The following is a 13,790-nucleotide window of genomic DNA, read 5'->3' as shown; positions in this document are numbered from 1 at the left end:
CAGCCTGTGTTTGTCATGGCTGCTCAGTTAAACAACCTGTCCTGATTTGTCATACACGCTTGCTAAAATAAATGTATTAGCAAGACTTCCTTCATGACCTGGCCTCTCTGGAAAATGGTATAAAATCAGCTTGATCCCCTCTGGCGAAGACGCTTGGACCTTCTTTTTTTTAAACATTTTCAGTGGTATTGTTAACAAACAATGCCCCTATAAAGAAAATTGGAATGAAAAAACAGCTTCAGCCCCTGGTTCGACCGTGATCTGGTTACTCCACCTCAATAACATTTGGCGAAAGGCTCAGGACACACATGCTCAGGCTGACTGGCTCTCGTTCAGGCAAATGAGAAATAAGTGCACTCAGGCTATCCGAAAAGGCCAAAGTTAGTTACTTTAAGGAGCAGTTCTCTTTCTGTGGATCTCACCCCAAGATGTACTGGGAAATGGTGAAAGAACTGGAGAATAAACCCTCCTCCTCACAGATGCCCATTTCCCTTAATGTTGATGATGTGGTTGTTGCATGGCTGAGCTCTTTAATTACCACTTCATTAAGTCAGGATTCCTATTTGACTCAGCCATGCCTCCTTGCCCGTCCAACATTTCCTCATCTCCCACCCCTTCTAATGTCCCGCTACAAAGTTTCTCTCTGCAGGCGGTCAATGAGTCGAGGTGCTAAAGGAGCTCCTTAAACTTGACCCCAAAAAAACATCTGGTCAGATGGTTTAGATGCTTTCTTCTTTAAGGTTGCAGCCCCTATCATGGCCGAACCTATCTCTGACCTTTTTAACCTGTGACAAATGTTATTTGTCACATGCAGATGTAGACCTTACAGTGAAATGCTTTCTTACAAGCCCTTAACCAACAATGCAGTTTTAAGAAAAAATAAGTGTTAATAAAGTATTTATTAAATAAACTGAAGAAAAAAATAAAAGCACAATAAAATAACAGTAACGATGTTGTGCTGCTATTTTTATTGACTTGATACGGTACACCATTCTATTCTTGTGGGCCAGCTAAGGAGTATTGGTGTCTCTGAGGGGTCTTTGGCCTGGTTTGCTAACTACCTCTCTCGAAGAGTGCATGTATAAATGTATAAAGACAGAACATCTGCTGTCTCAGCCACTGCCTGTCACCAAGGGGGTACCCCAAGGCTCGAACCTAGGCCCCACGCCCTTCTCAATTTACATCAACAACATAGCTCAGGCAGTAGGAAGCTCTCTCATCCATTTATATGCAGATGATAGAGTAGTCTTGCACTCAGCTGGCCCTTCCCCGGATTTTGTGTTAAACACTGTCCAACAAGCTTTTTCTGCCCTTAACATTGTTCTGAACACCTCCAACACCTTGTGATTTGGTAAGAAGAATGCCCCTCTCCCCACCGGTGTGATTACTACCTCTGAGGGTTTAGAGCTTGAGGTAGTCACTTCATACAAGTACTTAGGAGTATGGGTAGACGGTACACTGTCCTTCTCTCAGCAAATATCCTAGGTTAAATCTAGACTTGGTTTCCTCTATTGTAATCGCTCCCAGCTGCCAAACAAACTTTGATTCAGTTGACCATCCTACCTATGCTAGATGACAGAGACGTAATTTATAGATCGGCAGGTAAGGGTGCCCCCGAGCGGCAAGATGTTCTTTACCATTCGGCCATCAGATTTGCCTCCAATGCTCCTTATTGGACACATCACTGCACTCTATACTCCTCTGTAAACTGCTAATCTCTATATACCCATCGCAAGACCCACTGGTTGATGCTTATTTATAAAACCATCTCAGGCCTCACTCCCCCTTATCTGAGATAACTACTGCAGCCCTCATCCTCCACATACAACACCCGTTCTGCCAGTCACATTTCTGTTAAAAGTTCCCAAAGCACACACATCCCTGGGTCGCTCCTCTTTTCAGTTCGCTGCAGCTAGCTGCAGTTTTATCTCAATCTCTTCATTCAAAGACTCAATAATGGACACTTACTGACACGTGTGGCTGCTTCGCGTGATGTATTGTTGTCTAAACCTTCTTGCCCTTTGTGCTGTTGTCTGTGCCCAACATTATTTGTACCATGTTTGTGCTGCTACCATGTTGTGCTGCTGCCATGTTGAGTCGCTACCGTGTTGTAGTCATGTTGTGTTGCTACCATGCTGTGTAGTCATGTGTTGCTGCCATGTTTTGTTGTTGTTTTAGGTCTCTCTTTATACGATGTTGTGGTGTCTCTCTTGTCGTGATGTGTGTTTTGTCCTACATTTTTATGTTTAATTAATCCTAGTCACCGTCCCCACAGGAGGTAAAATATATATAAAAAATCTGTTGGTCACAGATAAGTAAAAAAAATCGGCCTCACAATGGGCCTCAGAAACTTCACGTGGTCTGCGGTTGTGAGGCCAGTTGGATGAACTGCCAAGTTCTCTAAAACTACATTGGCTTATGGTAGAGAAATGAACATTCAACGGCAACAGCTGCAGTCAGCATGCCAATTTCATGCTCCCTCAAAACGTGAGACATCAGTGGCATTGAGTTGTGTGACAAAACTGCAAATTTTAGAGTGTCCTTTTATTGTCCCCAGCACAAGCTGTGTAATGATCACACTGTTTAATCAGCTTCTTGACGTGCCACACCTGTCAGGTGGATGGATTATCTTGGCAAAGGAGAAATGCTCACTAACAGGGATGTAAACAAATTTGTGCAAAAATTTGAGAGAAATAATGGACAATTTCTGGGATCTTTTATTTCAGCTCATGAAACATGGGACCAACACTTTATATGTTGCGTTTGTATTTTTTGCTCCGTGTAATCGATGTTCGTTACAGTTCCTTTGTGTGCTTTTGCCTAATTGACTTTTATGATGCCTGTACACATCTTTCTTTCTACAAAAGGGAAATAGTGTCACGCCTGCCTCCCTCCCTGGAGCTCGAGGGCGCCAGGCTGCCCGGACGCGACGCACTCCTGACGCATATCATTACGCACACCTGTTTCCCTCGCCACGTGCATCAGCGATTCATTGGACTCACCTAGACTCTATCGCCTGCTTTCATGACCTCCCCTGTCTGTTCCCGAGTTTGTTCCCCTTGCTTCAGCATTAATTGTCGTATGTCGTTTTTGTTACCTGGTTCTGCCGCTCTTCTTGTCCTGTTCCATGTCTATGCAAAATTAAATGTTGACTCTCTATACCTGCTTCTCTTCCCTAGCGTCGGTTCTTACAAATTGATGCGCTGTAGGATATAAATAGCTAGCCATGCCGAACAGCGATTGTTAAAACTCAGGTGCTTGATTCTCCGCGGAGCAGCAGCGTTCTCAGGACAATAGAGCTCAGGCAGGGAAGCGTAACACTCTCTGTGTCCAAAATGTCACCCTCCATTCCCTTTATTATGCACTGCAGTTGAACAGGGCCCCATAGGGTACTCTGTTTATCAGACGTTGACTATTTTACGTCTCATTAAAGGGGGGGGAGAAGAAACCCGCACACTGCTCTTGATGGTTTCACTGCTCTTGATGGTTTCACTGCTCTTGATGGTTTCACTGCTCTTTAATAAGCTTTACGTTTCGGCCTCCCGATGTTCGTTAGGGCTTTTGTGATTTAAAAAAAATTAGCACCCTTATGTAGACCTGGCTCCACCCACATCCGTTCCACACATCGAATGGGGTTGGAGTCGAGGGGGAACAAATAAGTGCTACCAAATATAACAATATGCATTTCAGAAATATTCAAATAAAGTGTGTACATAAAACGTATTGAACACGTCTGTAAAACCACAATGAGGACATCGACCTCCCCAGCCAGTTTTCATAAGTCATTGGGTACAGCGCAAGAAAAACGTCAGAGTAATCTGAAATAGTGGCATAATTCATGTTCACATTTACAACATAACATACATAGGCATTTCATCATTAAGACTTTTAGGAGATAATGTCTCCTTAAGGGGAACAAAGGACAACTAAGGGGAACTTTTCAAGCTGCAGGTGAAGGGGGACCATTCCCTCGGATCATGTGCTCCCGAGATGAACGTGATCTCCTGATACTCCTCAGCACCTCTGTCATTGACTGCTAGTTTGTCTTCATGAATTACAAGCCCGATTTCCCAAAGACCAGGTTGCATTTCGATTCCCATTTTTGCATAATCAATCGTTGATACGCACCCACACTGAGATTTTCACTTGCTCCTTACTGTGGGAGACAATGTGCTCCTCTATGTTCCAAATGGTACCCTATTACCTACGTAGTGCACCCTATTCCCTACAGGCCCTGGTCAAAAGTAGTGCACTACATAGGAAATAGGGTGCCATTCAAGTAGTAATCCAAAACTGATTGAAACAGGGGAGGGTAATACCTTAGAAACACTATTTTTCATCTTTCGTTGCAAAACATTTTGCTACAGTGTGCCATAATGAAGACGACCCAGAAGAGGAGACCCATAGGGTTTTAGCATGTCTCCATATCTTCAGGAACCACAGGACAGGCAGGAAAGCCCTCAGTCTATGGCCCCCCGCCATGTTTTTGTTGTGTTGGAGCTCTTTGAGGAGGTTTGCAACACTAGTGAGGCTGGCCCTCTCTCCTCTCCTGTTCTCCCTTGTGTTGATCCGACACTGTTGCTGGGATTCAGTAGCCTAGGGTAATACTGGGCCTCCTGGTGGGACATTGATCATTTCCTCATCCCCCTTTCCTCTTTTTCCTGTCCTCTCTCCCATCCAGCTCCATCCCCTGCTGCACTCCTCCTCTCCTCTCTGTTTATTTCTCTCCTGTCAATTTACCCTCCTCTTCTCTGCATAAATGAGGGGCGAAGACCTGTTGATGGATCGTTGACTTCCTCAGAGATGTGTGTCAAAGTCTGGCATGGCGACCATCTGTCACCGTGGAGAGAGGCAGAGAGAAAGACAGCGAGAAGGGGGAGAGCAGTTTATGTGATTTGGAGGGAAGGAGGGAGAGAGAGCTGGGGAAAGGGCAGCCAGGACCAACACAGCTCTCTCTCCCTCTCTCCCTCTCTCCCTCTCTCCCTCTCTCTCTCTATCTCTCTCTCTCTCTCTCTCTCTCTCTCTCTCTCTCTCTCTCTCTCTGCCCCAGGGACTTTTCTTTCGCCTGAGTTCTGTAAGATGTAATCATGCCTTTAATTTGTTATGACCCGTCATTTGCATGTATTTCTCGTCTGAGCCAGAACGTGTTTTCATACCAGATGCTTATCCCTCGCCGTCGCTCAGCCTATTGCCTCTTTCTTGAGTCCTTGCTCTTTCCAGGAAAATAAATGCTGCTTGATAAAAGGGATTGTAGCCATTTCACTGGCATTGTTTCGTTGTTTTGTAAGGCAAAGGGTGTTCGTCACAATTCATTAATGGCAGCGTGAGGATAATACACTGCGTATTCATTCTCCCAGAGAACATTTTCTAATAGACAACATTTGTACCACTGAGGAGCAAGCAATCAATAGTCTGCAAAGACACCCAACCAAGCGGTGCATACAATATTTTTCTCTCTCTAATGCCAGGTTGTATTTTGATTAGGACTTAATGGTAAATGTTGGCTGGTATTTAGTACTTGCAGTACTTGCAGACACCAGCAAAACCTCAAAGGCATTGATCTTGTCAGCATGCGCGTTAGTCTGGCTGTTAAAAGCACATTAGGATGTGGTAGTTAAGTGATAGTTAGTGGCGTTGACCAATGTTTTTTTTCTCCGTTTTTCCTCAGTCTGGATTGGCTTGACAGTGTGCCAGTGTTTTGCCTCCTGGGGCTCTGAGGCTGGTGGTTAGGGTTTAGCGGCCTAGCTGGGTATTCTTCTGGGTGGCGGGGGTGACAAGGTCTGGCAGGCTGGGGTGAGACAGTCAGTGAAGGATTGGCAGCTGTGACATTGGCTTCCGTTCCAGGCTGGCTGGCTGGCTACAGATACAGCATAAATAGCATCCCTGATCAAATCCTTAGAGACTTTCTGCTGGGTGTAGGTGTTCCAGCTCACATGTGTCCTTGGTAGTGGAACATTTTGAAAAAGTAGTGCACTATATAGGGAATGGGGTGCCATTTGAGACACAGGTATACTGTTTTACAGTAATAGCAACAGAGCTGTCGAGGTGGCTGTTGAGGTGGCATGTACCATGGGTCCCCAGATCCTCAAAAAGTTCCACAGCTGCACCATGGAGAGCATCCTGACCGGTTGCATCACCGCCTGGTATGGAAACTAGAGGTCAACCGATTAATAACAATCGGTAATCTGCATTTTTGGATGCCGATTATGGCCAATTACATTGCAGTCCACGAGGAGACTGCGTGGTAGGCTGACCACCTGTTACGCGAGTGCAGCAAGGAGTCTAGTTGCTAGCTAGCATTAAACTTAACTTATAAAAAACAATCAATCTTAACATAATCACTTGTTAACTATACATGGTTGATGATATTACTAGGTTAACTTAATTTATCATCGAATCACAGCCTACTTCGCCAAACGGGTGATGATTTAACAAAAGCACTTTCGTGAAAAAAAAACACCATCGTTGCACCAATGTACCGAACCATAAACATCAAAGCCTTTCTTAAAATCAATACACAAGTATATATTTTTAAACCTGCATGTTTAGTTAAAAGAAATTCATGTTAGCAGTCAATATTAACTAGGGAAATTGTGTCACTTCTCTTGTGTTCAGGGCAAGCAGAGTCAGGGTATATGCAGTTCGTTGCGAACTGTGTGAGGACCATTTCTTCCTAACAAAGACCGTAATTAATTTGCCAGAATTTGACATAATTATGATATAGCATTGAAGGTTGTGCAATGTAACAGCAATATTTAGACTTAGGGTTGCCAGCCGTTCAATAAAATATGGAACGGTTCCGCATTTCACTGAAAGAATAAACGTTTTGTTTTCGAAATGATAGTTTCCGGATGTGACCATATTAATGACCTAAGGCTCGGATTTCTGTGTATTTATTATATTATAATTAAGTCTATAATTTGATATTTGAAAGAGCAGTCTGACTGAGCGGTGGTAGACAGCAGCAGGCTCGTAAGCATTCATTCAAACAGCACTTTCCTGCGTTTGCCAGCAGCTCTTTGCAATGCTTGAAGCACAGCGCTGTTTATGACTTCAAGTCTATCAACTCCCGAGATTAGGCTGGCAATACTATAGTGCCTATAAGAACATCCAATAGCCAAAGGTATATGAAATACAAATGGTATAGAGAGAAATAGTCCTATAATTCCTATAATAACTACAACCTAAAACTTCTTAACTGGGAATAATGAAGGCTCATGTTAAAACAAACCACCAGCTTTCATATGTTCTCATGTATGAGTATAACCGACGTGAAATGGCTAGTTGGCGATAGTGCGTCTCAATCGGTGACGTCACTCGCACTGAGGCCTTGAAGTAGTGGTTCCCAGAAGGTGTGTGTGCAGAAGGTCCCAGGTTGGGGCGTGGAGAGGGACGGAAGCTATACTGTTACATGAGCATGGAACTTAAACATTAGCTTTTTTACATGGCATATATTGCACTTTTACTTTCTTCTCCAACACTGTTTTTTTTGCATTATTTAAACCAAATTGAACATGTTTCATTATTTATGAGACTAAATTGACTTTATTTCTGTATTATATTAAGTTAAAATAAAAGTGTTCATTCAGTATTGTTGTAATTGTTATTATTATTATTATATATATAAAATATAAATATGTGTAAAAATTGTCCGATTAATCCGTATCGGCTTTTTTTTGATCCTCCAATAATCAATATCGGTATGGATGTCTCAACGTTTCATTTGACTGTCTTGTCATATTTTATTATCCCTCTGGTAAAAACAAAGAACATTCATCATTGTTTTAATAATGTGAAATATTTGAGAAGCAAGAATAGATTTGCCCTTGATCCTACTGTAGGGCTCTCATTTGGTTGTAAGTTCAAGACCTGAATATTTTGCTTTGAGAAAGCACACATGCTGCAGCCAGAGCATGTCCAAACGACAATGATTTCTTACTTAACATCTTGTACTATACTATTCTTGGCTTTAGTAGGGACCTTGTTCTAAAGCCGCCCTTGGGACAATAATGTCTGGTTTGGTCATATGGTCACTTGGTCCGTTATTGGTGGTATTCATTCTTGAGCCAACCTTGTCTCTCAGCCCGTATGACATGCGATGTCTGAAAGATTTACCTCTGAGTGATATACTGCAGACTGCAGAATGGAGTATTCAGAAACATTAGCTATCATTCCCTCAACGTTTACTCTACACACGATAAGATTTTTCAGGCACAGGCATCAGGCATATTTGAGAAATCAGGGTGCTTGCTCTGTCTCCTAATGTAGCATTTGAAAACACTGCAATAGAAAAATTGTGATTTCGCGGGGATCAATGGAGATGTATTTAGGAGATTTTTACTGTCTTCAACCCAGTGTGTTCTGGGTAAAGGATTAGACACTGTGCTGCCTCCAGGACCGAATGCAAACCAATTTGGTCTGGCAGCGCTCTGTTCAGTACCCAATCAGGGGTTCACATCAGCGACTGGGTTGTGTCGTGGGCCGGGCCTGTGTCTGATCCGAGACCCCCTTAAACCCTCCCTTTTTTTTGGGCAAGTCCATATAACATTTATCAGTGACAATATAAAATCCTCACAGTGGTATGTGATTTATCTCAGAGGGAGGAGGCGGGGCTTGACCTGTTTTTCTTTGTCGATGCGTTGCCATGGGAAACCACCGTCTCAGCCAATGAGAGGGTGTTTCTGGAGGAGGGCAGATGAAACAAAGCAGCAGTGCAGCTAGACGACAAGGAGACAATGAGCCTGTCTGGCTCTGCTCAGAGACATACTGACTGAGGGATGCGTTCCAAATGGCACCCTATTCCCTATATAGTGCACTACCTTTAACCAGGGCCCATAGGGTATAGGGTGCCATTTGGGACACATGCATGGTCTGTGTGCCCCCTGTTCATTGTCTCAGTTGTCAGGCAAACACTGTGTTTGGTGTAGTAGTTCACTGCCGTAGTCAATTAAAACATAATTTGTAGATTGTGGAGTTTTCGTAGTAAAGTGAACAGTGTGGAACAACCATTATTGGAGTTGCCAGTGCATGTCAATCTGTTGATTTGTAATTCATGGGTGGATTTTAATCGGCTTCATTTTTCAACACTGTACCTCTTAATAACACCTGCCCCCCTCAATAGCTAGACATATGGAATGATTCTCTAGGTTAGATTAGTAGTCAGTGTACATGTACAGTTTTTGCCTAGATGGATCCAAATGGAATTCTTCTTGCTTTTGCCACATTTTTGCCTTCTGCCTTCTTTGTACTGGCCTCAGTAAAAATGTTCTGATTAAAATCATGTGCTTTGCCTTTATAATCAATGAGTCAATAAAACTTTGAGGAAAATTCAATTGAAGCCAATTTGACAATGATTAAAAAGACAAATGTTAGTGACGATTGGCTCAAAGTGACTGGCTCAAAGTGACTAATTTTTCCAAATTATATTAGCCTCAAAGAAGAGGACATTTGTAACCTTGGTAGGCTGGACCTGGGTGTATTCACAAGTAACCAAACTGAATTAAACAGGCCGAAACAGAGAGGGACCAACCTGAATTTGTCAAATAAGAAACTCTCGTTTTTGTTGCAAAACATTTTGCTACAGTGTGCACTAATGAATACACCCATTATGTGTTTCTATGGCATCAGCTATAGATCAATGTTGTCTGTATGAAAACAATACTATGTTATTGTGTTTCCTATTGAGTGTTACAGGCCATCTATGCACACACAATATTGAGCTCGTATCTCAACCCAGCTCCTCCACTGTCTCAGCTTGGTACAGTTGTAGTCTACAATCCAAATGGCACCCTATTCCCTACATAGTGCACTTCTTTTGAACAGGGCCCACAGCCCTACATAGCCCACTACTGTTGATCAGAGCCCTATGGACCCTGGTGAAAAGTATTGCACTTTAACATAGCATAGGGTGCCATTTGGGACGCGCCCTTGGTCTGTGTGACCGATGAACCATTAAAGGAGGTATGCTGTTTTTTGAAGCCCTCATTGCTTCTCCTCCTCCAGTTATATTGGTGTGTGCTTAAGGTAAATGTAGCCTAATTACTCACAAAGGGAATTGAGAAAGTGCCTAAACTCATCCACCCTGCGGAGGTGCTTTGACATCATATATTAAAGTGAGTGAGTCATCGTTGCTGTCTGTCTCTGAGGAAGGCACTTACTCCCCACAATAAACTGAACATGCGTAGTTATGGAGGAAAGGTTGTAGGTTTTAACGCAATAATTCATAGTGAAGGTCGTAAGCATAAAGAATGCCTTCAAAATGTATCAGAAACAGATTGGAGAGAAAGGGGGCCTCTCGAGTGGACACATGGTAACAGACAGTAACTGAGTCTCATACGGAGAGGATGGGCAATTTCCCTCCTCCCTTTCCCTCACTCCTTACCCCCCCTCCCCCCCCCCACCACTCTCTCTCTCTCCCACCCCCCCCCCCCCCCCCCCCCCTCCTCTGTCAAGAACTTGTCCTGATGTCCTGTTGGTCCCTCCACTCCCCAGCTTTCGGGCCCAGGATTAGTGAGGCAACCGATAGCTCTCCTAACGATTTACTTCAAACGCAGACGGCTGATGTTTGTGACACTCCGGTGACCGCTACCAGTAATGATGGTAGTGATGGTAGTAGTGATGGAAGTAATGATGGTGGCGTCTTGCCATTAGAGGCGTCGTTATCGAGTAATGTCACTGCACACTCCTTTCTAAGACTTTAGAGCCGAAAGCAATACTAATTAAACTGCTTTATTTGACAATGTGTTTTACATCAGTTTGAAGTATTTGCGGAAATGTTTTTCACGATTTGTCCCAATGGCACCCTGTCCCCTACATAGTGCACTGCAAAACGTGTAGGCAATGGGGTACCATTTGGGACACATTCCATAGTCATTCTGGTGAAGATGTAGTGTGTCATGGACAGGTTGTACCTGTGGAGTGCACTTCCTCTGTCTTCACCAGGTCAGGATGAAGAATGCCTCTGGTGTTTTGATGGTTATCCGGGTTAGAAGGTGAGGACAACAGGGAGAATCTGACATCCAGAGCTGGGGTCCTCCCTCCCTCCTCTCCTTCTCTCTCTGGATCCCAGGACAGAGAAGTATTTACAAGGCTCTGTGGGATTGGACTGCCTCCTCTGCCTGCCAGACTGCTTCACTCAACCGGGTTGGGCTATAGACAGGAGGAGGACAAGACACTAAGCTGAGAGGAATCAGCCTTTGTCAAGTTGAAACAAACAGGGAAACTGTCCATCCTGCCTGGTGCTACGGGTCCTCAGCCATCTGACAGCCCATTGTCAGGAACAGGCATTAAGACGTCAGGTCAACTCCATGGGAGCGGAGGCAAACGGATTCATCCCATCTCTGTACGGCTGAGATAGCACACCGCGTGGTCTACTCTGGAATGTTCTTTGGAACGCGTGGTCGGTAAATCATGTTCTGTGAAGAGGCTGTGTCTCCTAGCCACAGCAGGCGATGGTGGACATGTGCGCTTTGTTTTCTGAATCCTGCCACTTTTGGACATGCGGAGAGGGTTTCATAACACACCAGACGGCCGACCAGCTGAGCGAACCGAGAGTCCTGCAGGGAGAGAGAGAGAGAGAGAAATAGATCACAGTGCTTTGTTGTTCAATGCTCAAACAATGCGTCACCTTATCCAATCGGAATCGATAAGAAACGAGTACATACTTATTGATTTGGTGTGACTCATTGCTGGGTGGGTTTCTTGGTCATTGACGTTGCACATGCTATGCTCTGATTGGCTGCTCTATACTAGGCAAACCGCCAAATATTTTGGTCAGATTGTGCAGATATTGAGTTGGAATAGAGTGAGCTTTTTTTCCTGTCTGTTTTGCCTCGTGATCATTTGCTGGCCTCCATCCATTTTTGGTTGATTCTGATCTCACATATGGTCAGTTCCTTGCATCCATACCCCTCACTATGAATTTCAGATTGGTTACATTCCCCCCCCCCCCCCCCCCCCCCCCCCCCCAAAAAAAAAATGATGGGGTGACTGCTTTGTAATTTTTAGGAGAGCCGAGAGTGTCACGTAGACTGAAGAATTATTTAATGTCATGTCCGCCCCTGCCCTTGACATTTCCTAAGTGAGTCTATGTAACACACTGTCATTGTTAGAATCTTAATATCACAAACAGAATTTGGGTTGTAAGCAGTTTTAAGAGGTCACCCCCCCCCCCCCCCCCCCCCCCCCTCCCCATCCACTCATTCACCGCCAGTCTTTCCCTGACAGTCAGCTTGGGCAGCTGAGGATTGAAACTAGAACTAAACTATATCTAAACTAATTGCACATGTATAATAAATAGACTAAATACTAGATTAAATTGATAATAGTCTGATGGGTGAGAATATTATCAATTGATAAAAAATGTTTATGAAGAATCTGATGAAGAGCGCAGCTTGGAATTGACACAGAGAAAGTCTCCTGCAGAGTCACAAGCGTGTAAGAAGTTTTGATGTCAATATTGTATCAGAAAGATTAGATTCTGCAGTTTCTAAATCACTTAGTCAACTCTTAAAAATGGCCCCTTGAACTCTATTTTAAAATCTAACTTCTGGACAGAATCACTGTGATTCCATGCACAACACTCAAAGCACAGTAATAATCTATTTAAACTCAAAATATGCCATGGCTCTACGCTGACATTTTTTACAATGATTACATGATGTGCTCCTAAGTAGAAATGTAGAAGCACACAAATACATCTAGGAGAACAAATACATCTAGGAGAACAATGACTGAAAGTTAGTGAATAAAAGTGTCTGGGAGTGATCCATGCTCAATCAAGCACAATCACTAGGTCAGACAAATTTTCTGTCTGCCCTTTAAGGGACGGAGCGTTACCGTGGTAACTTGGGCACTGGCTTGTCTGTGATGAAAAAAAATCAAGACAATTTTATCGAACTCAAATGAACATTGAAAACAACCTACTGTAGCACGTGAACAAAACGATGTAACAAGAAACACGAGGACAAATTTACACTTTATAGTAGCCTTTCTTTCAATTTGACCAACTTCTACATGTGGGCTTTGGATATATATTTTTGTTTATTATTCCCAAATGCTCTGCGTGACCACCCCGCTCGCTTGGCTAGTGAAATATACATTCTTATCCCACAATGACAAAATATATCCGCATTTGGCAGGTGTTCATTTCCAACCCTGGTCATGACTGATAGTTATGATACACTATATATATACAAAAGTATGTGGACACCCCTTCAAATGAGTGGATTCGGCTATTTCAGCCACACCCATTGCTGACAGCTGTATAAAATCGAGCACACAGCCATGCAATCTCCATAGACAAACATTGACAGTAGAATGGCTCAGTGACTTTCAACGTGCCACCGTCATAGTCATCAAAATGTTGTTGGATTCATTTGCTGTTTTGTTTTTGGTTGTGTTTCAGATGATTTTGTGCCCAATAGAAATGAATGGTGTATCATGTATTGTGTCATTTTGGAGTCACTTTTATTGTAAATAAGCATATGATATGTTACTAAACACTTCTACGTTAATGTGGATGCTACCATGATTACGGATAGTCCTGAATGAATCGTGAATAATAATGAGTGAGAAAGTTACAGACGCAGAAATATCATACTCCAAGACATGCTAACCTCTCAGTATTATATTAACGGGGGAGGTTAGCATTTTTTGGAGGTGTGATATTTGTTCGTCTGTAACTTTCTCAGTCCATTATTCCCTATCCGTAATCACGGTAGCGTCCAAAATAATCTGAAACACAACCAAAACAAGCAGCAATGCATCCAACATCATTTTGTGCTAGGAAT

General features: G+C 43.3%; 1 protein-coding gene across 3 annotated transcripts in view; it reads left to right on the top strand.

Annotated features, from left to right (window-relative positions):
* Positions 1-13,790, top strand: part of LOC110504150 (kalirin-like) — a 257,148-nt gene that overhangs the window by 81,358 nt on the left and 162,000 nt on the right. The window lies entirely within an intron of this gene.

Source organism: Oncorhynchus mykiss, chromosome 3, assembly GCF_013265735.2.
Source record: "Oncorhynchus mykiss isolate Arlee chromosome 3, USDA_OmykA_1.1, whole genome shotgun sequence".
Taxonomy (NCBI): Eukaryota; Metazoa; Chordata; class Actinopteri; order Salmoniformes; family Salmonidae; genus Oncorhynchus; species Oncorhynchus mykiss.
Note: the sequence above shows the minus strand (reverse complement) of the source record. Positions and strands in the feature narration are given on the sequence as shown.